At 45.0% G+C, this 21,858-nt stretch overlaps 1 long non-coding RNA gene across 1 annotated transcript; it reads left to right on the top strand.

Annotated features, from left to right (window-relative positions):
* LOC311597408 lies at positions 1 to 2,448 on the top strand. The gene is made up of 3 exons (XR_014779222.1): positions 1 to 54; positions 187 to 684; positions 2,200 to 2,448. It is a non-coding gene; the product is annotated as an uncharacterized lncRNA (long non-coding RNA).
* The last annotated feature ends 19,410 nt before the right edge of the window (positions 2,449 to 21,858 follow it).

Genomic DNA, 21,858 nt, shown 5'->3' with positions numbered 1-21,858 from the left:
ATTGGCAGTGAGAACCTAGGCAAATGCGACAGGACACGGAGAAAAAGACCCCAAGTATGCAGTGGCGGGGGGGGGGTGCAGGGGGAGCCGCGGGAAACGCGGGGGAGGGAGGGTGCTGAAATCCGCTCCCTTCTTTAAGACTGGAGGTTTTAAAGACTCATAAAGAGTTTTCCTCTCTTACTTTAGGGTCGTTCAATTTGAAGACAGATAATAACGTTTAATTGGTCCACAACTGTTACTTACTAGTTCTGATCCAATCCTGAACTCTGAGCCAGTCCATCAGCGGAGGACCTGCTTGGGAGACAAAGCTGCCAGGTTTTTTGTCTCAAGTCGGGAGGTTGGGGAAGAGGCCCGCCATCTTGGAAATCTGCCAACTTCACTACCTAGCCATGGCGCCTCTCCTTGTCTGCCTACCAGGAAGCCTGACTAACCCTTGCTCTCTCTGTAGCTTCTCCAGTCATGAGCAGCTGGATAGATTTGCAATACCAGGCATGGATTCCCACCTACTGAGAAAGCCTAAAGAGCAATTAGCTGCTGGTTACCGTTAAGAGAAAATCGGAACTCGCACTGGTGTGGTTCGTGGGCTTTACTGATGGCTTGGACTGTTGATGGTTCGTCTTCCTTGGCAGCTTGCGCAGCACCTTCAGGTCCTATGAGAGATCGGCATCAGGGAATAGGCTTCTGGTCAGTTCCAGCTCGATTCTTCCTAGTCATATGTCCTACATGTATGCTGTCTTCAGCAATAGGGTCTTAACGTCAAGTTCTGGTGGGCATGCCAAGGACAGAGGCTGTAGCCATACTGTTTAGGGGGCTTATTGGACCCCCAAAACCAACAACTCAAAGGGATGTTTCACCCATCTGGCACTAAGGTTTTGTTTGTTTATGGTTCTTGGGGGGGACATTATCACCCTGTAAGATGTAGCTACATCTAAATTTTATATGTGTGTGTGTGCATATGTATATGTGTGTGCATGCATAAACTTATAAAATAATGCTTCCTTTGGCTTTTTATACATGCCTAATATTGTTTATGGGCCTTCTCTTAAGAAAAACACCTTGAGCAGCGTTTACGGGTAGAAATCCCATTTCTCCCCTTTGTAGACTTTCACATCCTTGTATCATCTCTATTTATTATTGATCTTTTAAAATAACATCTTTTCATCTATATCCATTTGCTTTTAAAGCAATGTTGTTGTCATAAGCCTAAAATAATTTTTTTAAAGGGCAACACTTAAAAAGCAAGTAGCCAAGCAAAAAATTAACGAAATGAAATTAATAGCCAGATACTATTGCCAGATTTCCAACAGGCAAGGCCATGACCTGCTTTCTCTTTGATAAGGGAGATGAGGAAATGTCAGCTGTCATGCACATATTTCCCCAACTCTTTAACTAATTAGGTCTGGAAATAAATAATGTACCATGTGATTCGATTTAGTTTAAAGCTGAGTCAGCCCTGGAATTGCCTTTGATCTCTCACATGAGAGAGACAGACTGAATAATTGTGTCCCTCTTCCACAGTCAAAGGCTGAAACCTTAACACCCAAGGCGAGAGTGCTGCTGGGAGTGGTGGCCTTTGGAAGGAGATTTGTCTGTGAGGGTCAAGCCCTCACAAATGCGTTAGTGCCTTTATAAGTCTCTGGGGTGTTTGAAAAGCTCGCTTGACCTTCCAGCATGTGATGTCCAGCGAGAACAAGGAACTGGGCCCCTCCCCGACACTGAGCCTGCTGGCACTCGGCTCTAAGACTTCCAGCCTCCAGAGCTGTGAAGGATAAATGTCTATTGCTTGTTAGCCACCCAGTCTGTCCAGGCTGTGATGGCTGCTCAGATGTGTGGTGTGGAGAGCAGGTGGAAGGTGAGATGGTAAACATAGCAAATGAGAAACAATCCTCCATGGAGCAATGACAGGAGCAGTTTTGTCCTTCCTAAGAGACAGATGGGGGAGCCACAGAGGGGAAAGAGGAAGAACTGTGGCCCAGATCTCTGAGCCTTCTGTAAGAAGCTTCCACAGACATGGTGCCTGGTGCCTTTGACCAGCGGATTCTCTCTCAGACCCAGAGGTCAGAAGTTCACAGTCAAAGTGTTGTCAGGGCCCTGCCCTCCTGTCACTTCCAAGGCCTTATGGGACAGTGTCTACCTGCAGATGTTCCTTGGCTTGTGGCACATCTCTGTAGTCTTCTTCTTCTACCGGTGTCTCCTCAGGTGTCACACATTTCTTCCTGAATCTGGGCCCACTCTAGAGGATCCATCTGAAGGTCATGGAGCTAATTGTATCTACAGAGATGCTTCTTCCCAGTGAGTTCACACTCATAGTTTCTACGGGGCCTACAATCTGCTCACGTCTTTCAAGGGGCCGTGCTTAACCCACTACAAGACAAGAGGGCCATAGAGCAATTAGCATAGCAACTTATCAGGATGAAGAACCCAGTGGCTAGTCAGTGAAATTATTAAATGCATGGATGTCAAAAACGCATTTTGAAATTATTTAGGTTTCTGCAGTAGGAGACCTTGGATTTCCCCCCTGAACCTTATGCCAGGTTATTACAAACGCCCATATGGACTATTTCTTACCTGTAAGGGTTAGTGTGCTTCTTAACTTGATGGGATTAAAAGATACTTAGGGTTGGTGAAATGTACCTGTGTCCTTGGGTGCAGGAAGGGGCTGTTCCGGAGAAGGCTGGCATGCGCCTAGTAGAGAAAGATCTGCTCTAAGTGTGGGTGGCACCTTCCAATGGTGGGGCCGCCTGAACAAGAAGCCCAAGAGAAAAGTCAGCGTGGATCCCTGCAAACCCCTCTTCTTTCTGGGTGTATAACCCAGATCAGATTCCAGCTCTTTCAGCCTTTCAACAGGGACTCAGTTCCAGTAACTGCTTGCAGATGACCCAGCTCCTCTCATATGTGTGTGTATGTGCACATAGATATACACACACATCATATTGGCTCCGTTCTTTAAGAGCAGTGGTTCTCAGCCTATGGGTCACAACCTCTTAGGGGTTCACATATCAGATAACCTGTATATGAGATATTTGCATAATGATTCATAACAAGAGCAAAAGTACAGTTATGAAGTGGCAATAAAATCATTTTATGGTTGGGGTCACCACGACATGAGGAACTGTATTAAAGGGCAGCTACATTAGGGAGGCTGAGAACCACTGCTCTAGAGAGCCCTGCCTAATGCACATTGCAACTTCCTGTTCATGCACACACACTCCCAAACTTGCATATGCATACATGCATGTACATTTTTACCCCAAGTATTTAGAGGAAAGTAGGTACTTTTCTTCCTTTCAGAAAGTGCTCTCTGTAAGATCCCTATTTGTCTTACTCCACTTTTTATTCAACATTGTAAATACCTAGCTACATTATTATATTTTATTCCTTCACAATGCTAGTCAATGTTCCTTTGTGTATAAATATAATAAATGTTACTGTTCAGCACTACATTTCCTAGGACAAACTCCTAAGATATTTTCATCTCTTTAATGCCAAAATCAATGTGATAAATATTCATGATGCCTTGTTTGCTGTGTGAATATTTCTTCCATAAAATTGTCTGATAAAAAGGATATGTATAGAATAAAGCTAGCTTTCAAAACTGGCTGCACTAACACATACTTCTAGTCAGAGGAGGCAGGGGATGAAGGTTCCCGTTTTCCCCCATCTTCGCCCACAGTTAGTTTAGTAATATGACTTTTCCTAATCTTTCCCAATCAGCCACATTTCCTTTTTTGTTTGATTTTTCTGATAATTGATAGTATTAAGAACTTTTCCACATACCTAGTAACTACTCCTAGTTCCTTTTGTGTGTGTGTATTGCCTGATCATATGCTTTTACCAATTTTCAATTGTGAATTCATTTATGTTTTGCTTGTGTGTTAGACTGTGTTAGATTAAGCCTCTGTTTTTTATGCCCATTGTAAATACAATCTATTTTCTCAGATTTCTGTCAATGCATTACTAATTTTCAATTTAATGTATTTAGATAGACCAATTTCCCCTTTATGTATTGCTCAGGGAGTTCTTAATACACTCAAGTGTCAAAAATATATTCTTCCAAATGTCTTCATATTAGCTTTATATTTTTCACTTTCATATTTATATTTTTATCTCACATAAATTCTTTACTTCCCTAATGACATAAAATAAGAATTTAAATCAATTCTTCTAAATAAACTTTGTTCCTTTTAGTAAAACTGTGATATACTCATAAATAGCTAAAAGAAGAAAATGATATCCCCAAATTGGCAAAGATAGGAGTAACAATACCACCAAAGGAATTCCAGATGCAACAGAAGATGGACAAGCTCACTAATACAGCAGTGACAAAACTGAAACAAAAGCTAGCTAAGATTGAAAGGGTAAAGTGTTCGATGTCGGTGAGCAGCTGGGAAAATGGGTCTTCATAACCTATCAGTGTTTACCAAGCCAATGAAAGCAGTTTAGAAATACATCTGCCAATATCCAATGCATTTAACTTACTGCTCTGTATGAGCATAGCTTATATAAGTAATCATTGCAAGGGCACATCATCATCACAGTGACTGATGAAGGGAGAGGCTGCTGACGTCAGCAGTTAAGGAACAGGCACAGGCTGATAGCAGAGATCATGGGACAGTGAGCACACACAAGAAATGCAGAGTCTGCTTCCGTTAGGAAAATCCATTATCTAAATGTCCAGTGACACCTATAAAAAGCAATCCCAAAGGAAGAATCAGAACCATCATACTGTCATGTGAAAAATGTAGTCTAAAAAAAAAGTTGATTTTTTTTTTTTAACTATGGAATTTCCTGGTCACGCACAAAACATATCAAGAAGTAGAAAAATATGGCCCATTCACAGAAAACAATAATTTGACAGAAACTGTCTCTAAGAAAATCCAGACATTAGACTTACTAGTCAAAGATGTTAAACCAAGTGCCGTAAGTGTGTTCAAGGAGTACAGGAGCAGGAAGCTAAGGGACAGCAGGCAAATGATATATAAACAGCTGAGTAGCAAAGAGTAAAAAAGACATCCAGAGGATGGAAACTGAAATAGGTGAAATAAATTTCACTCGAATGATTCAACGGCAGATTTGAGCAAGCGAGCAAAAGGAGCAGCTGCTGAAGATTAAGGAAATCAAAAGGACAAAACCCAAGAAGGTAAAGAAGAAAACAGCCTTTAAAGACCAAACTCCAGGGGACCTGTGGAAGACCGTACTCACACCAGTATGCTGCTGCGAGAGTTCCGGAAGAAGAGAGAAAGGCAAAGTGTATTAGAAGAAATAATGCTTGAGAACTCTTGAAGTCAATGAAAGACATGGCTGCCTGTCCATCTGACCAAGAGGCTCACCGAACTGCAGCCAGACAGATTCAAATGTTAACTAACACAGGACATGCAAAGACATAATATATGACAACAGCGATATAAATCAAGGAGACAGATGTCTTGACAACAGGTGATAATGTATATATGTTGGGATTGGATAAGCATATTTTTCACTAGATTGTAACAAGTTGAGGATGTTCATTGTAGCACTCTAGATGGTCACAAAAAAACAAAAACATTCAGATGCTCTCTATGAGAGCATCACCTCTAAATACTAAAACCAGGGCATTAATGAAGAAGTTGAGTGCCAAGTAAGACATACAGAAAATATGCCTGGATGTCAGAAGTGAGTTCTCTTAAAATCATGCCAGAAATGTAAGTATATTAAAAGCATAGATTGGCAGAATGGACTTCGTAAATGAGTCGAGTATATACTACTTGTAGGACAGTTTAAAGATATAAATGGGTTTAAGAAGAAAAAGAAGAAAAAAGATTGCATATAAACAATAACAAAAGAGAGCTGAGGAGGCTGCGGTAGACTTCTGGAGTGGCCACAAAATAGACTTTGATCAAAACAAAATATCTTGATAAGGAAGCTAGTTCATGAAGAAGATGTAATAATTACAAACACATATATATGCCAAGAAGAGAAAAAAACAAAAACCAAAAACAACCCAGAATCGAAGAGAGAAACATAAAGCCGTAAGCACAGTTGGAAGGTTTTCTGCCTCCACTTCCCATAAGAAACATAATCAGCAGCAAACTATAAAAGACTTAACACCACACACCCCTTAGCCCAAGAGATACAGGCAGAGTGACAGACATCTAACATCAGCCCAAGAGATACAGGCAGAGTGACACCCAACAACAGCAGAACACATCATTTTCTCAAGTACACAAAGAATGGTTTCCAAGGTAGATTATACTTAGGCCACAAAACAAGTTGTAAAATTATTTTTTAAAAAGGTTGAAGCTGGGTACTGTGGTACACGCCTTTAAGCCCAGTACTCAGAAGGCAGAAACAGCCTCATCTCTGTGAGTGTGAGGCCAACCCGGTCCACACATCAAGTTCCATGCCACCCAGAGCTGCACCGTGAAACCCCGGAGGAGGTGGGTAGGAGAGGAGGGAGAAGGAGAGGAAGGGAAACTGAAACCCATCATTCCGATCACAATGGATTGAAATCACAAAGCAGTAATAGAAGAATCAACGAGAAAAAGAAAATGATAACTAGGAAATTAGAAAATAGCTTTAGACAAATGGAAACAGAAACACAGCACACCAAAATTTATAGGGCTCGTTGATAAACTCTGCCAAACATTAAAGAAGTAACAGTAATTCTCAACTCTTCCAAAAACTGAATGAGTTCATAACTCATTCTGAAACCATTGCTGCTCTAATACTAAGGCAAAAGATACTTTAGATGAAAAAAAACTTTAGACCGATATCTCTTGCCAAGATTACTGTGAAATCTTTACCAATATCCCTTATAACACGGATGCAAAATTTCTCAACAAATATACTGTCATGGCAGATTTATCAGCACGTTAGTATTGCACACCATGACTGGGAATAATGAGGTTCAATGTGTAAGAATTAATCTGTAAAGACCGTAAACCACCCATAGGTAGCCCACTGAACCCCAACTCAATATCATATTAGCTTTATTCATAGAATTCTTCCAGACACTAGATGCCGCCTGAGAGGGTGCTAATAGGGGAGACAGTGTCGAGGAGCACAGACTAGCTTCACTCTCACTATTTAGCCAGACATAACCATGACCTCCTGAGCCTTGTACCTCTACCTCTACTTCCTGGGATTACAGGAACCTGTGAGCCACCTGGGTTATATCCATGCATGGGAGGCAAGCACTCTACAAACTGCCACTTCCCCAGCCCCAGTCACAGTTTATTAAAGCAAACATACTTTATGTGTACAACATTCCCAGAAACACATGACTAGGAAAGCTAAACCTGGGGGTCTCGTGTCTATGTGTGTGTGTGTGTCTGTGTGTGTGTGTCTCTGTGTGTGTGTACGTGTCTGTGTATGTCTGTGGGTGTCTGTGTATCTGTGTGTCTGTGTGTCTGTGTGTGAAGGTGCTCTGAGGCTAGCAAAAGGAGAACACGGCATAGGGTTGTGTGTGTCAAAGCCTCTGCCCGTCACTTCAAAAAATAATAATAATTAATCAGTAAAAACACCACATAAGATGAGAGATGGAAACACACAGTCATCTTGAATACTACAGAAAAGGCATTTGACAAAAACTAAAGGTCCCTTGATAAAACACTCAACAAATTAGGAATAGAAAAATATTGCAATTGAATTCAACACACACATGAAAACCCCACGTTAACATACCCAACTGTGAGACAGAAAGCTTTTCTTCTAAGATCTGGACGAAGATGATAAATTTTGCCATTTCTATTCTACACAGCATTCAAAGTTCTGGACAGAAAAATTGGATAAGACAAATCAATTAAAAGGGAAACAAGGTGGAAAAGACATTTTTCATTTTTCCTATTCACAGCTGACAGGATCGTGTATTTAGAAAACTGTAGCTGTCCAAACAAAGGAGAATAAAGCTGATAACACTAATAAATGTAGCATAATTGCAGGTTATAAAAATTGAAACATACCAATAAGTTTAAGGGTGCCTATTACTCTTGTTTTTCTAAGTGGACATGGTGTCAAACTGTCTTCTGAATATTTACATTGTATTCCTGTTGAGTAGTGCTACTCTCAGAGTTGGTGAAAGAACGTTCTGTTTGCAGTGGGAAGTGGCTAATGAAGGGACTTACAACTGATCAAAGTGTTCAGAACAAGTGGCTGTTGGGGACTCTTCCCTAAACAGGCCATTATATCACTGTCTCTAGGAAATGCTCTGGCAAACAAGTCAGAAAGAACGTGAGAGCCCAAGTGCTGTGAAATGTCACTGTCTGCTGGGACATTGTTGCTGCATTTATGGTCTCACAGCACCTGTGGTAACCTGAACAAGACAGAGCCCATCAACAGTCCAGTGTGGAGAGAGCAGGGCTCCTGAGACCCTGTCCTTTCTCACCTGGAGTTAGTACAGTGTCATTTTATTCAGTGGCGTTGTCCTGGATCCAGTAAATAACTCCTTGCCCGTGTCCCTGCAACTACAGTTAAACTCAGTGCACCACAAAAAAAGCAGATTAAAGAAGAACGCTGGAGAGGAGCTGTTGGAGAAAAGAAAAAGAACCTGTCAGTTTTGGGTCTCATATTTCTGATTTTATCACAAAATTAGAACCAAAAAAGTGATGTGGACAAAAAGCTACACATATAGAACAATAGAGAACCAGAAACAATTATTTCAACAGAGTGCCAAGACCACTCAATAAAAAAAGAATTTTTAATGAATAATATTTTCTTTAATTTTATGTGCATTGGTGTTTTGCCTGCATGTACGTTTGTGTGATTGTGTCAAATCCATTGGAACTAGAGTTTTAAAAAGGTGTGAGGTACCCTGTAGGTGTTCAGAATTGAACCCAGGTCCTCTGGAAGAATACCTGAGTCATCTCTCTGGCTCTGAAAAGGGATTCTTTGCAACAAATGATGCTAGGAAAACTGGACATGCTGAAAATAATGAAATTAGAACTCTGCCTGACAACAGATACAAATGAACTCAAAATGGATAGATCTAGCCAAAGAGCTAAAACTAGAAAGCCTTTAGGAGGACAACTCCATACTACTGGGTTTTGCAAAACATTTTAGGTATTAATACTAAAAGCATAGACAACAAAATAATAAATAAGCAGAGTGAAGAATGCACTCCATATATCAAAGAACATTAATAAATGAAAGGATGATTGTTTCATTAAAAAAATTTATGTTGTAATTCTTATGTGATAAGGAATTGATATCCACAATATATAAAGAACTCCTCCAATTCAATAACAAAACCTCACAAATGTGCAAATGACCTGAACAAACATGTTTCCAAATAAGATACACAAAGAAAAGATGTTCAGCATCATTAGTCATTATGATGCAATCGAAACCACAGTAAGTTTCCGCCACACCTGCTAGGATGGCTCTACTCTTTAAAAAAAGAAAAAAAGAAAAAAGAAATGTTATCAAGGATAAAAAGCAGAACGTGGACATGGCTGCTGGGATGGTGCTACAACCTCTTCAGAAACAATAATGGCAGTTCCTTCTAAGTTAAGCAAAGGATTACTATACGAACTGGCAATTCCACTTCTGGACTTAAAACGACTGGAAAAAAACAGGGATCCAATGAGATATAGTTTTATGCCAATGTTCATAGCAACATTATTTACAATACCAGATGCTGGTAACAATTTGAATGTCTACCAACCAGTGACTGGGTAAATAAAATATGTTACATACAAACTAGGAAATAGTATTCAGTTGTGAAAAACAATGAAGGGCTGGCATACGCTACAACACAGATGACTGGAAAGAAGTGAAATAAGCCAGACACAGAGGAACAAGTACTATATGATTTTATTTATACGAATGTGTATGATGAGAGAGTGAGAAGGAAAATAAATTAGAGGAACCAGAGGCCGGGCAGAGGGGAGTTGCTGCTTACTGAGTGCAAAGACTCTCTTTGGAGTGGTGAGAGCGGGAGCAGAGAGTGAGGAAGGTCCAGCAGCGTGATGCTTATCACCAAGCCCAGAGCTGTGCACTTAACATATTTCCAAACACAGAGTTAAACTTAGCACATAGACAATAACAGTAACAGATTTATACAAAGAAGTGATCCTTCATCACAAAAAGAGAGAGAGAGAGAGAGAGAGAGAGAGAGAGAGAGAGAGAGAGAGAGAGAGAAATTATGAATGCATGATATCCTGGGTAACTCACCCCCAAAGATGATGTCAACTGAAAGACAGACAAAAGAACATGCAGAGAGAGAGAGACAGACAGACAGACAGACAGACAGACAGACAGAGAAAGAGACAGAGAGACAGAGAGACAGAGAGAGACAGAAACAGAGAGAGTGAGGGAGAGAGAGAGAGAGAGAGAGAGAGGAGGGGAGAGAGAGAGGAGCGTTACTGAAGAAAGCCACCTCTGGAAGATATTGGGATGAAAGACAATTGAATGCAAAAGGATGACAGGCAACTATGGGGGGGCAGAAATCGCCAAGTGTTGCCCCAGTGGTGACTGTATCCCTATCAGGGGTACCATCCCCCCAGCTATGCTCCCCCGATCTGGTTGTGTGACTCCCACTCTTTGTATTTGTCAAAATTCATTCATTCACACTTTTCCCCCCAAAGAATGACTTTTATTCCATGTAACTTATAATTGGGGAAAAAAAAAAACAGCTCTTGCAGAAATCTCTACTTAGGTTTCAGGAACACGGGTTGCAGCGGTCTGGATAGCAGCGTTTTTGGCTCCTGCCTAATGAGGACCCGCTTACTGACTGCAGGAGGAGTGGGCAGTGCACCAAGCTGGAGACAGCCATGGCCTGCTCGTGCTGGGCAGGAGAGAGCAGCGCCCTGAGTGCCTCGTGCTCTCTTCTGCACTGTCCTGAGTCCCCTGGAAAAGAGCCAGTCATCCCTTCCACCTTCAGTACATGCCAGCATGAAAAGACTGCGGCACCCCCTTGCACCGCTCAGCCTGACATCTCCTAATATACGAGTTCAATTCTGGAACCGCAAACCTTTCCCCCCATGGCCACCCTGATGCTGCACCCACGTCCTACCTTGCCACTGTGCAAAAATTACCGCCTGCCACATCTTGCTTCCCTCCCACAAGGGACCAGTCCAGGCCTGTCAATTGTTTCCTGTCCCAATCCTGATCCTGCCAGCCCAGAAGGGGTGCTGGGGGGAGGCCTGGGGCTCATGCTGCCATGGGAAATTGCACTGCCCCTGGTCCATGCCAGGAGAATTAATTTCCTTGAAAGGAGTTGCTCTCTGCTTCCTCTGGGAGTGGCCATCTATCACAGTGACAATGATTCCCACTTCCAGCTGCCTGTGGGGACCTAGCTTTGCCTCTGGAAAACACTAGAAAATGGGCAAGGGATGGGATGAAAGAGACATCAGAGAATGATGCTCTCTGTGATAGAGAAACTGATGTCTAGTGACACCATGGGGTTTAGACATAACCAAGCCAGCCACCTCATTTGGCCCCTGCAGTAAGAATAACTCATAGAGGTAACTGATTTGCCTAAAGTGTCATAGCTGGTGCCTAGCAGAGGCAGTATGGAATGTATTGGCCTAGGACATCACATGCCTCCTTCAGACACAGTGGGTCTCTTTCACTCCCAGAGGGAAAGCTGAGGGGTTAAAGTGGCCTCCAAAGACACACACAGTCTGCCTTCTACCCCGGAACCCGCTGACCTCCCTTCCTTCTCCTCTTCCTCCTCCACCTCAGCCCTCGGACAGCAAGGAGTCACTGAGCATTCCAGGCAGACTCCATTGCTTTCAATAAGCTTTTCCATTAGGGGTTTATGTGTTGAAAGCTTGGTTCCTACTGTGATGACAGTAAGAGCTGCTGGCACCTGTAAGAGGTGATCCAGGGAGAAGTGAGGGGGCTGCACTCAGGAGAGACTGAGACAGTTCTTTTTGTTCTTGGTGGTGGTGGTGGTGGGTTTTTTTTTTTCTTTTGTATTTTGGGGGTTTTTTGGTTTTGTTTTTTTGTTTTGTTTTGTTTTGTTTGTATTTTTGAGACAGGGTTTCTCTGTGTAGCCTTGGATGTCCTGGACTTGCTTTGTAAACCAGGCTGGCCTGGAACTCACAGCGATCTGCCTACCTCTGCCTCCCAAGAGCTGGGATTAAAGGCTTGCGCCTTAAAGACTGAGTTACTGCTCATTGGAACAATGTTAATGTTACTAAGAGAGCAATTTTTAGGAATGTAGCTATTTGGTGGCTCCCACTAGTGTGTTCCATCCACTCGGTGGCCTTCACCAGAGCTGAATGGCTATCATCCTGCCTTTGAGCCTCCAGACCTACAAGCTAACTAAACCTCTTTACTTCCAAAAGTTGGTTGCAGTAGTAGAAACCTGACTTATACATCCATCTATTGATTGGTCCAGACTTCAGCATCTTCAAGTTTTGACTAGATGTTACTTCTAAGACATCAGTCCTCCCCTTTGGCAAGTCTATGCCCCCCTCAACATACCCCACTTTTTTTCCCTCTGGGCGTTTCCTGCTGGTTAAAAAAAATCTCTAATTCCCTTGTTTATGGTGTTTCCTGCTTATCTGCTTCTTCCCCTTTCCTGGCTCTACAAGGGCAGGATTTCTGCTTATTCATGGCTGTGCCTGCAGCATTGAGAGAAGACTTGGTGTTTGCTGAATTCGGAATTAAAGGAACCTCTTTTTTTTTTTGGCTTCGTTAGAACTTTGGTTCTTTGTGTTCTCTGGGAATCACTATAGAGCCCAGCATGGTCTCTAACACTGGGATCCTCCTGCTTCAGCCCGAGCTCTGGGATTACAGGTGTGCACAGCTGCATCCAGCAGAGGAGCCTCTTTAGAATGCGCATACACTGCACCTGTGCTTGTCTGTCCAGTTCCCCTCTAGAGACACAACAGCAAGTGCACCTAATGACACATCTACTCATAAGATTGATCCCAGACACAGGGTGTGTTTAAAATCTAAAGCCCTCTCCAGGATCTCAGGTACATGAAGGGATGTGATGCGGTATTTTACAACACCCGAGATTAGCTTCTCTCTGTCCCACAAACTAAATCCAGGTGGCCTTGCCTTACACCTGGGAATACCTCCCTCTCATTCCCTTCGGAACCAAATTTGGTGGTTCAGTCATAATTATCAAGAAACTATTACCAGGCCAGGATTTGTGGGTTGTTTTGCTGGGCAGGAGATAAGTCCCTGTCGCTCGTTACCAGTTGACATTTTGTGAGGTTGTCTGACTGGCAGCCATCAGGCAGGGCAGAGACTTAAACTTACTGAGGCCTGGGCTTTGATTTTCCAGTCCATTACCCCTCTCCATCCTCCTGGCAATCCTACAATGCAGGTGTTGTCTCCATTGGCTATTTTAGGACGTTGAAGGCCAAAGAAGGCAAAAGGGTTGGCTTCTCCAGGACAAAACAAAAGACACAAATTCACATGTTCCCTGTGATGCCAGGTTTCCCTCTGCAGAGCAGTCTACAAATGAATGAACAAAGCGTGACTACCTCGGGGTTCAATAGACAAGATGAAGGGCTGCACCAGTAGCATGCAAGTCTGAAGAGTATGAGGAGTGAAATAAAGATCACTGGGTAGGGTGCTGGGCACACCATGGGAATGTGCTGAGGAAACTGTAGGAGATGCTAAGGTGGGGAGAAGCCGGGCGTGGTGCAGCCATGGTCCCCGCCCCCACTGTTCTTTATGCCTCTGCAAGCACAGAGCTCTCAGCTCTGCACTGTGGTCACACAGAGGAACAAAGGCTAGGAAGCCAAAGATCTTGCCAAAACCACATGCGTACCCAAAGAGACATGAAACTAGGGGCCTCATTCAAATCCTTAAGAACCAATGTCAACAAGGCCAGCAGCAGCAGCAGCAGCTGTGGAAACTGAAGGTCTCTTAGCAAGCGTGGCGGGCAGCTTCCTTTCCCTCTCCCTGATTAGGGAGTTCTAGATGCATCTTGCTGCTCAGTGGGGAGCCAGTTTCTGCCAGGCTCAGGTATTGCTCCTCAGAAAGGAATCACCTGCCCCTGGCATTCCCCCCTTAAGCTGGGGAAGAGAGAGCTGGGTCGTCCAGCCTGAAGGGTCACTAGGCCAATCTCCCCAACAACGCTAAGCCACGCCCTTAGAGCTCGCAAACTACAGCCTGGAAAAATCATCTGAAATATTTCCACCGGTTACCAAGTCCAAAGAAGGAATAAACAAGAGCACGTGTTTATGCTAGAGACACAGGCTACCCGGCACGGAGGGAAGGAAGCCTGGGCTTTCCTCCCCTGGGGACCTTTCTGTCTTCAGACCCTCAGCCCTCACCCCTTCCCCTTCCCCTTCCCCTTCCCCTACTCCAAACTAATGGCCCTGCTTGCTGCTTCTGCTGCCTACTCAGCATTCTGCCTGCTCAGATCACAAACCCCTTCCTTTAGGGTACCTGAGTAGTGTCAACCATAGACAATGGAAAGGATGCTGAACAAGGAGGCAGAAGACATTGAGTGCTGATGACCTCAGTCAAGACTTCCAGCGCCTTGTGAGGAAGGTGAAAATTAACTGTTTCCCCTCCTGTCTGTTGCTTGACATGCGGAGCAGACCTATATAAGTGCATTGTAGCTGTTCAGTACCAAGGACAGGCCAAGCAACTGCTGTGGGTGATTTGCTGAGGGGCCTTAGAGAAAGGTCAGGGCCTTGCCTGAACAGTGAACAGATACACAAATAATAGTAGTACTAATGTAAGAGGAAAAGAACAAAGGGCTCCCTGGCAACTCCTAAGGGAGAGATGGGGCCTCAGAGAGCAGTCACCAGGGGCCCGGCCAAGTCAGTTCAGCAAGTTCTGGGCTTAGAACACAATGAGCGCTTCACTAACAGGATACAAGCCTGCTTGGTGTGCTCCCTCCTTGCTTCTGTCTGGCTGTGAGTGTGCCGGCATTGTGCATTGTACAGGCAAGGCTGGCCTTAACCTGCACGGCAGTGTCACAGTGTTGGCTGCTCAAGACCCAGAGACAACGCAGGCACTTGGAAGTGCTGGGCCCTGCCAACCACGCCCCCTTGTGGCTAGAGGGGATTGCTGCAGGACAGGTAGGCTCAGAACCAGAACGGGCTCCGGGCTCCGGTGGGACATTTGAACATGGACTTAACAAGGACCTGAGTCTCACTGACGCCATTCCCCCCGGAAAGCCTGCTCCAGCTCCCAGCTTCTGGACTCTGTTGGGGGTCTATTTGCTAGACGTCCCAGCACCTGTCCCAACTGTCACCATAGTTACAAGACTCCAAGGACACAGTACTCCTCTAGTGTCATAGGTAAGTGTTTCTCAGAACGCTGTACTGAGAGCCCAGGTCCCCCATCCTCTCTGCACCGATACCTCTCTGCCTCAGGAGGCTCAGGTGTGGCCCACAACAGAGGCCCCTAGCCTGACTAGCCTGCGGGCTCTTTCCTCTGCTGGCTGGGTGCATAAGGCTGTCAATGGGCCAGGCTCGGGGCTCTGCAGGTGTGCAGGGCAGTGCCAGCTCCCGCTCCTGCCTGCACCCTCCCACACCTCTCCCGCTGCCTGCCATCACACCCTCTTGAATCCTGGTTTACTCCCCAGCCGTAATAAGCAGAGGATGAGGTACACGCAGGACGCTGTGGTATCCCTTGGTGGTTAAGGGGCCGGAAGAGGCCGGACTTCGAGTGAATAGCAAGCAAGAAGGAAGTAGAGGATGAACAAATGACTGGTCTCTGAGTCCGTGGAAGGGCTGACGATACAGCACTGAGTAAAATGCCATCTCTTTCCCTGTAGAGTTCAAAGTCAAGCTGGTGAGGTACAGTAATTATCACAAGAGAGTGAGATCTGCTCCTAGAAGCGATTCTCCGGAGCACGTGATAAATTTTTCATAATTATGTCTTAGCTAAGTCAGGGAAGGTTCCTCCGGGGGATGGTTTGCAGAGGCTCCAGGCAGAGTTCCACACATAGGGAAAGACACAAAATGCCCACACTGGAGAAAAGCTGAGCTGATGCTCTAGCGATTAGGGGGTCAGCAGGGTTGACACACCTGGAGCCAGAGTAAAAGCTGGCCAGGAAACAGGAGAGAATAGCAGGAGAGGCTGGCTGGCTGGTTTAGAATATCAACCAAGGGTTAGACTCAAATGACGGCATGGCAGTGTTTTGGAGAGAGGATTTTAAAACGACAGCTCTGGAGGCAGGAGGCTGAGAGAAACCTGGGGTTCAAGCTCAAGTGAGGGACAAGGGGGGTCACCTCGAGAGGACCGCACATTGGGGCTAGAGCAGAGAAGGTAGACTGAAGTGGCACTCTGGAGAAAGGACTTAGCACCTACGGGGGAGACGGGAGACGGGGAGAATGTTGACAGATGAGGGCAGCTGTGAGGAGATTTTTCTGCCACCACCTTTTCCACACACCCCCACAGGAAAAAGACCCAGCACAGCATACAGGTCAGGCTACACACATCTCAGTGGTCCCTTCCAAAAGAACGGGATGTCTGTAGAGCCGAGTCTGGACCGGATGATCTCACGTGAAGTGGTGGCAGAGGCGTGATGCCATGAATACTGAACTAGTGAATTAGGGAGCGAGCAGATGAGGGAAGGCATGAACAACTAACTTCTTTACAGCGTATCCTAGGGTGGATTTTGACTGACAAGTCCAGAAAGGAGCCCCTTGCATGCCTTCTTCACTGCTCGGAGCCCACATACGTGCCCAGGCTTTGCTAGCTGCCTGGGCTCCCCTGGGATGACTGCAAGCCTGGGACAGAGGTAGAGCTGAAAAGCTTGAAAGACAGCCGGTGAAATCCTGTAGATTTCCCACCGGCTTGTTGATCACCCTGAAAGAGACTGGAAAGTTATTTGGGGCTTGCTAAGTGATCTCACCCCTTTGCCTGGAGATGACGGACATGATCGCCAAGCAAAAGCAGATAGCATCCCAGAGCTGACATTACTGAAGAGATTAATTCCTCCATACAAAGCAATTTTTTCTCCTGTTTTTTTTTTTTTTGTGCACAGGCAGCAATTCAATAAATAATTAATGCTTGTTAATCTTTTAGCTATTTCTCCCACTGTAAAAAAATTAATTGGTCTTCCATCATCTATTGCATTGTAACCCGGAGGCATTTGGCCTCAGTCCACCACTCTGCTGTAACACGCCCCTCCTGGTACTCTCTGGTGTATGTCAGTGACACTTGGCAATCAAGTACAGCCTCCAGGTTCAAGGCATGAATAGGAGTATACAACTGTGTGGAAGGCTTCTCTGCAGAGCTTCACAAAAGCACTGCCTGTTTCTTCAGGTCACCTGGGTAGTCTGTGAACACTTGCTCTCTCCCTCACACACCTCCTTCTGGCCTGAAACTCATGCTGTAAAAACAAGACAGGACCAGATGACTGGTGAGGGAGGCGGCACCTTTCTCTAGGTCTTCAACTAGAAAGAGCAAAGATCTCAAGGCATCGTTCTGAGCTTCGCATTGTTTTGTGGGGGAAAGACTATTAGTGAGGTGGGAAGGCTCAGAATAAGAAGGAAGAAGGCTCCTTCTAGTGTCATCATTCCTCCAGGCCAACTGCTATGACTTCATTTGAAATCACAAACCAACTACACCACGCTCTACAGGAAGGCTTCTTAGATTAAACCCAATACTCAACTTGCCCCTCGATCCCCAACGACAAAGTTCCATCAATGGCTGGTTTGTCTCCATGGTTTCCTCGTGTTAAAACCAAAGCTCAGAGACAGTACTAGGACTGGTCCCACTCAGGAAATCTGGGCAGCTGTCCTGCAGATCCAAAGGTCAAGGATGACATGGGCTCCTGTCTGAGTCCCTTGCCTACAACTTTTCTTGCTTCTGAGTGTTGCCATCACTTGACTTTCTCTGTGAAGACGCCCCTCTGCCTAGGCTGCTGAGGCCATCACATTCAAAGATGAGCGTTAGTGGTTGCAAACTGTAGGGCACTGACTAAACACCAGGGCTCTCGGTTCCACGGCCTGTAGGCCATCTTGCTCTGGAACCATCCAAAGATAGCATATGTCTATCTTGAGTGCAGTCTCAATTCCAATTCTATGATTGCTGCCCCTCTCTCTGACTTCTTCAGGAAGCCTGGTGATAGACCAACACAAGACAGAGAGAGTCTGGCCCCTTAACATGCAGACATCTCCTTTTCCTGGTTGGACATACAGGTCCATACACTAATGCAAATGTCTGGGGTGAAGTGCTCCATGCAAAGGGTTGCCTGTCCCAGAAGGGTTACAGCCCAAAATAGTCTGCAGGATGTCCCTGTGGGAACCTCCTCATATGGGGTGCTAGGGCTTGATATGCATGCACAAAGGCAGCCTCCACACTGGGAAGGACCAGCATGGAGTAGGGGGGATCGTAAGAAGAGGGTCTGGACAGAAAGGTGAGGAGGGAACCAGCATGTGAGAGGGCGTGTGCTTACAACAGCGGAGCTGGAGCAGTGTGGAAGGTCAGCAACAACAGCATCAACAACATACGTGTATGCAAGGCAGGAGGAGCCAAAGCTTTTTCTCACACCAAGGTGAAAAATATATAGAGAGAGAAAGATGAGCACCATTCCACTCTGGGCTTCTGTGAGATCAGCTCTCTCAGATCCCACGTGAACGTGGGCATACATTGTTGCCTGAGTCTGACTTACTTTGCATAATCATAATCCCTGGTTCCATCTATGTTGCAAATGATAGGATACTATCATTCTTTAAGAGCTAAAGTGGGTCTGTTCATCGTTTGATGGACATCTTGGCTGTCTGCGTACCTTGGTGATTCCTACAGATGTCTCTTTGTTTGCTTTGCACCCATACCCAGAAGTAGGCTTTCTGGTGGCCCACTTTTAATTCTTCTTTTAGGAATATGCCGGTTTTCCATAGTGGCTATATTAATTTATACTCCTGCAGATAATGTAAAGGGCTCTTTTTCTCCCCCTTCCCACAAACATGTTACCATTTGCCCTTTTGACAGTAGCCATTCTGGCTGGGTCACATGGGAATGGACTCTGGTCTCAAGTTCAGAGGAAGAGACAGAAAGGTGCATCAGGATTTATTAAGCTGCATGGGTGCACTGGCTGGTTTTGTGTGTCAATGCGACTCGAGCTAAAGTCATCAGAGAGAAAGGAACGTCAAAGGAGGAAACACCTCCATAAGATGCAGCTGTAAAACATTTTCTTAATTAGTGATAGATAAGAGAGGACCCAGCCAATTGTGGGTGGTGTCATCCCTGGGCTGGTGGTCCTGGGTTCTATTTTTTTTTTAAGGCAGCTGAGCAAGCCATGTGAAGCAAGCCAGTAAGCAACACCTCTCCATGGCATCTGCATCAGCTCCTGTCTCCAGAATCCTGCCCTGTTTGAGTTCCTGTCCTGACTTCCTTTGATGATGAACAGCGATGTGGAAATGTGAGCAGAATAAACCTTTTCTTCCCCAACTTGCTTTTTGGTCGTGGTGTTTTCATCGCAGCAATAGAAACCCTGACTGCACAACAGGGGTGAGAAACGCTACACAGTAGTTGGAAATTTGATGAGCAATGGACCAACTAAATGCCCTAAAAGGCCAAAAGATGAATTTATGTGTACTGGGACATCACATGATGCCTTATGAGTAGGTATAAATTTTTTTAAAGATTCATTTATTTATTATGTATACAATGTTTTGCCTGCATGTACAACTGTAGGCCAGAAGAGGGCACCAGATCTCATTATAGATGGTTGTTGAGTCACCATATGGCTGCTGGGAATTGAACTCAGGACCTGTGGAAGAGCAGGCAGTGCTCTTAACCGCTGAGCCATCTCTCCAGCCCGGTATAAATTTTGTTTTAATCTATCCCTTAAAAATAAAACCTTTTTAAAAAAATATCGCCACTGTAAGCTAAAATGGGTCTTTAAAGATGGAGATGTATCATATAAAAATCAAACAAAGACACTTTGCCCTTTCGTCTGTTCTTAAGCCTGGAGGGAATACCCTTTACCCTTCCAGCACTTTTGATGGTGACTTTAATGTTGGTTCTATATCCCGTTCATTATTTCTCCCATACTCCACATCAGACACTATTAACATGACCCACTCTACTTAATAATGAGTGGGTACATATTCTGCTATTGAATTTTAATATCTTATTCAAATAGGGAAAGGGAAGATGTGAGAATGAGCCTGGCAGTGTTGGTTGCTGTTGGAGACAACACTGTGAATTCATGAATTCAACACCTGGCACTGTTGCCTAAGGAACTGTGGCTCTCCAAGAAAACTAGGCTGCGTTGCAGAGTCCAGTGTGTGCAAGGATATGAAAGTCTAAGCACTTGAAAACTTGACCTAAATGACAGGCCTGGTGATTCCTCCTCGCTCCACAGAGATGGTGCTGCATGGAAGGACGCAGCAACACTAGCATCTCCTCTTGTTTCCACCCTTGTAGAGCACCATCCTTCCAAAGTCCCCCAGCCCCTCCTCATGCGGCAGGCCTGACATTTCCCAAAGTGAGTAAGCATTGGAATCACCTGGGTCCTGGTTGCCACCCTAGAGCCTCCAGGATCTCCTAGAACTTTGGCAAGTTGTATTTGTAATGATCTCGTTTAGTCCTGGGATTATATTGGAAACTGATAGATTCGATGATGCTATCAATGATAGCATTTGTACTGCTGAAGAAAGGGGGCAAGGAGGCTGGAGCTCAATGTGAGCATGCCATGCCCCCTTTAAGCCTTGCTGCCGGTATCCTGTCTAAATTCCATTTCCACCAACCTCAGGACCTCAGTGTGCACAGGTAACCCCTAAGAAACAGAATGGCTGCAGGCTTTAGAGCAGTACCGTGTCGTTCAGATGGAGAGAAAGTGCAAATATTTCAAACCTCCACACCACCTTTGTAGGTGGCATACAGTCATTCCCCGCCATCAGCAGACTCTGGCTCTGTCCCCAACCTAAAACAAGTCATATATTCCCAAGAAAGCCACCGACATCCTAGAGCTACTGAGGTCTAACTGGCTGCTCCAAAATGAATGGAACGTTTTCCAACAGATGCCACCAATCTTTCTATTAGTAATCTATAGTCGTTTCCACCAATTAGGTGCAGAGCCCTTAACTAGTAAAATATACAATTTTAAGATGGCTCTTTGTGTCTTGTGGAACACTTTCATTACACCCAAACAAAAACTAAGTGTGCGGCTAAGAAGGCAAGAAAGCTTTCCAACAGATAGGAAGAATTGAGCTTGGGAGGGTGTATTCATGGCAGCAGATATGTAGTACATGCTGGCCAAAGAGCAGGGCATGACCCAGGACTTGTGTCTGCACATCCAAGAGAGAGAATAGTATGGGGTCAAGGAGCTGAGAGACACATCCATGTTTGTGCCTCTGGAAGATCTTGCTGCAGCAATATGGCCTGAAAATTATGACAATAGACCAAAGACTCATGAACTTCACAATTTCATAGCCTCCATTTTGCTCTCAGGTAGCACTCTGCCAGAAACGGAGCTTCAACCGGAAAAGATGAGGCCACTGAGGCAGGGCAGCCCTTTCAAATCTACAGGTATCGCCCTGTCCTCCATGCACTTGGCAACGCTGCATGGGAGAAAGAGAGCTGACGTCCAGCCTGGCTCTGACCCTTGTCTACCGTGAGGCGTTGGAAGACCATCCAACTCCTGTGAACCTTGAATTCCTCCTCTGTGAACTGGAGATCAGAGCATCCACCCTACTTAGCTCAGCGGCTTCCGTGGATGAGCCACTGTTGATGTGCCATGTCAAGGAGAGAGTGGTAGGGAAACACAATGGGCTGTTGTTTTTCTTCTAGGTAGGCAAGCACACATAGCCTCCTCTGTCTTTGGCCTGCTTGCCTTTTGTATGCCAGCTACCTCTCCTATCCATGGACTCTCAACAGTCTCTCTCTCCCCTCTGCAGTGCTGGCTCATTCCTGATCGGTGTGAGTCAACCATTGGGAGACATCTCTGATTCTCACCTAGCCTGCCTGGCCTAGAACACATGAGTCTAACCCTTTGAGCCT

This window comes from Acomys minous (genome assembly GCF_964271855.1).
Source record: "Acomys minous genome assembly, chromosome: 5".
NCBI classification, from domain to species: domain Eukaryota; kingdom Metazoa; phylum Chordata; class Mammalia; order Rodentia; family Muridae; genus Acomys; species Acomys minous.
Note: the sequence above shows the minus strand (reverse complement) of the source record. Positions and strands in the feature narration are given on the sequence as shown.